The sequence below is a fragment of the Mytilus trossulus genome, chromosome 8 (assembly GCF_036588685.1).
Source record: "Mytilus trossulus isolate FHL-02 chromosome 8, PNRI_Mtr1.1.1.hap1, whole genome shotgun sequence".
In the NCBI taxonomy this organism is placed as follows: Eukaryota; Metazoa; Mollusca; class Bivalvia; order Mytilida; family Mytilidae; genus Mytilus; species Mytilus trossulus.
In genome coordinates this window covers 50,050,640-50,054,013 of record NC_086380.1, presented here as the reverse complement: position 1 = coordinate 50,054,013, position 3,374 = coordinate 50,050,640, and the positions used below count along the sequence as shown (strand labels likewise).

The 3,374-nt window shown below is 36.8% G+C and overlaps 3 non-coding genes across 3 annotated transcripts; all 3 read right to left on the bottom strand.

Moving 5' to 3' along the window:
- Nucleotides 1-752: 752 nt before the first annotated feature.
- Nucleotides 753-824, bottom strand: Trnah-gug (transfer RNA histidin (anticodon GUG)). The gene has a single exon. It is a non-coding gene; the product is annotated as a tRNA-His (tRNA).
- An 820-nt stretch (nucleotides 825-1,644) lies between these two features.
- Nucleotides 1,645-1,716, bottom strand: Trnah-gug (transfer RNA histidin (anticodon GUG)). Its single transcript has one exon. It is a non-coding gene; the product is annotated as a tRNA-His (tRNA).
- An 827-nt stretch (nucleotides 1,717-2,543) lies between these two features.
- On the bottom strand, nucleotides 2,544-2,615 carry Trnah-gug (transfer RNA histidin (anticodon GUG)). The gene has a single exon. It is a non-coding gene; the product is annotated as a tRNA-His (tRNA).
- Nucleotides 2,616-3,374: the final 759 nt, after the last annotated feature.

The window sequence follows — 3,374 nt, the reverse complement described above, 5'->3', positions numbered from 1 at the left end:
CACGTTGTCGGTATCTTTTTGGTAAAATCACTTTTCATACAAAATTTTAACGCGATGTATGGAACGAATGCAATCAGGCTATTCAAAAGGGAATCTGTTCCATCTTATACATTTTTCCAACGGCGTCTGACTGCTCTTTTGTTTTTGTTGGCATGGCATGGTAAAAGGGTTTAGTTTTTATCTTTGTATGAGATACCCATCAGGGTCGAACGATAGGTACCGTGTCCGACTGTAGTCAAGGTCGTTAAATATTCTGTGTGTATGTATCTTGTTTTTGTTTCGCCGGTATTTCTTTTTATACTGGAGCACCATTACAGATTTTGAAGAAGAAAAAAAACCAACAAAAAAACAGACGGTGACGTGACATGAATTTCAAATTGACATTGCACGAAATATTCATATGTTACTATGTAAAGACAAGAAGACTCAAGTGTTCCAGTTGTATTCAATAGGATCGCAGCGGTTCCTGCAGTGATAGCCAGTAAAACAAATGAGAAGGTAGGAATGTGAATTTTCAATGAAGTTAATTATATTATTATATAAAAGACTATCACTGCAGGAACCGCTGCGATCCTATTGAATTCAACTAAAACCGCTGCGATCATATTGAATACAACTAGAACACTTCTTGTCTTTACATAGTAACATGTGTATGTGTATCTTAAAACGAAGAAAGATTATCAAAATTCGAAAAGAGAGACCGAGAAAAAAAATTGCCTACAATGCCGTAACAGCGACATTACACAGCTGTTTGCCGTGACCAGGATTCGAACCTGGGTTGTCGCGGCCACAACGCGAAGTACTAACCACTATACGATCACGGCTATGACTTGCAGACAGAATGTAAGTGGCAAAAATTGGGTATTTAAAATTAAGGCTGATTTTAACATGTTTAACACGTTGTCGGTATCTTTTTGGTAAAATCACTTTTCATACAAAATTTTAACGCGATGTATGGAACGAATGCAATCAGGCTATTCAAAAGGGAATCTGTTCCATCTTATACATTTTTCCAACGGCGTCTGACTGCTCTTTTGTTTTTGTTGGCATGGCATGGTAAAAGGGTTTAGTTTTTATCTTTGTATGAGATACCCATCAGGGTCGATAGGTACCGTGTCCGACTGTAGTCAAGGTCGTTAAATATTCTGTGTGTATGTATCTTGTTTTTGTTTCGCCGGTATTTCTTTTTATACTGGAGCACCATTACAGATTTTGAAGAAGAAAAAAAACCAACAAAAAAACAGACGGTGACGTGACATGAATTTCAAATTGACATTGCACGAAATATTCATATGTTACTATGTAAAGACAAGAAGACTCAAGTGTTCCAGTTGTATTCAATAGGATCGCAGCGGTTCCTGCAGTGATAGCCAGTAAAACAAATGAGAAGGTAGGAATGTGAATTTTCAATGAAGTTAATTATATTATTATATAAAAGACTATCACTGCAGGAACCGCTGCGATCCTATTGAATTCAACTAAAACCGCTGCGATCATATTGAATACAACTAGAACACTTCTTGTCTTTACATAGTAACATGTGTATGTGTATCTTAAAACGAAGAAAGATTATCAAAATTCGAAAAGAGAGACCGAGAAAAAAAATTGCCTACAATGCCGTAACAGCGACATTACACAGCTGTTTGCCGTGACCAGGATTCGAACCTGGGTTGTCGCGGCCACAACGCGAAGTACTAACCACTATACGATCACGGCTATAACTTGCAGACAGAATGTAAGTGGCAAAAATTGGGTATTTAAAATTAAGGCTGTTTTTAACATGTTTAACACGTTGTCGGTATCTTTTTGGTAAAAATCACTTTTCATACAAAATTTTAACGCGATGTATGGAACGAATGCAATCAGGCTATTCAAAAGGGAATCTGTTCCATCTTATACATTTTTCCAACGGCGTCTGACTGCTCTTTTGTTTTTGTTGGCATGGCATGGTAAAAGGGTTTAGTTTTTATCTTTGTATGAGATACCCATCAGGGTCGAACGATAGGTACCGTGTCCGACTGTAGTCAAGGTCGTTAAATATTCTGTGTGTATGTATCTTGTTTTTGTTTCGCCGGTATTTCTTTTTATACTGGAGCACCATTACAGATTTTGAAGAAGAAAAAAAAACCAACAAAAAAACAGACGGTGACGTGACATGAATTTCAAATTGACATTGCACGAAATATTCATATGTTACTATGTAAAGACAAGAAGACTCAAGTGTTCCAGTTGTATTCAATAGGATCGCAGCGGTTCCTGCAGTGATAGCCAGTAAAACAAATGAGAAGGTAGGAATGTGAATTTTCAATGAAGTTAATTATATTATTATATAAAAGACTATCACTGCAGGAACCGCTGCGATCCTATTGAATTCAACTAAAACCGCTGCGATCATATTGAATACAACTAGAACACTTCTTGTCTTTTACATAGTAACATGTGTATGTGTATCTTAAAACGAAGAAAGATTATCAAAATTCGAAAAGAGAGACCGAGAAAAAAAATTGCCTACAATGCCGTAACAGCGACATTACACAGCTGTTTGCCGTGACCAGGATTCGAACCTGGGTTGTCGCGGCCACAACGCGAAGTACTAACCACTATACGATCACGGCTATGACTTGCAGACAGAATGTAAGTGGCAAAAATTGGGTATTTAAAATTAAGGCTGATTTTAACATGTTTAACACGTTGTCGGTATCTTTTTGGTAAAATCACTTTTCATACAAAATTTTAACGCGATGTATGGAACGAATGCAATCAGGCTATTCAAAAGGGAATCTGTTCCATCTTATACATTTTTCCAACGGCGTCTGACTGCTCTTTTGTTTTTGTTGGCATGGCATGGTAAAAGGGTTTAGTTTTTATCTTTGTATGAGATACCCATCAGGGTCGATAGGTACCGTGTCCGACTGTAGTCAAGGTCGTTAAATATTCTGTGTGTATGTATCTTGTTTTTGTTTCGCCGGTATTTCTTTTTATACTGGAGCACCATTACAGATTTTGAAGAAGAAAAAAAACCAACAAAAAAACAGACGGTGACGTGACATGAATTTCAAATTGACATTGCACGAAATATTCATATGTTACTATGTAAAGACAAGAAGACTCAAGTGTTCCAGTTGTATTCAATAGGATCGCAGCGGTTCCTGCAGTGATAGCCAGTAAAACAAATGAGAAGGTAGGAATGTGAATTTTCAATGAAGTTAATTATATTATTATATAAAAGACTATCACTGCAGGAACCGCTGCGATCCTATTGAATTCAACTAAAACCGCTGCGATCATATTGAATACAACTAGAACACTTCTTGTCTTTACATAGTAACATGTGTATGTGTATCTTAAAACGAAGAAAGATTATCAAAATTCGA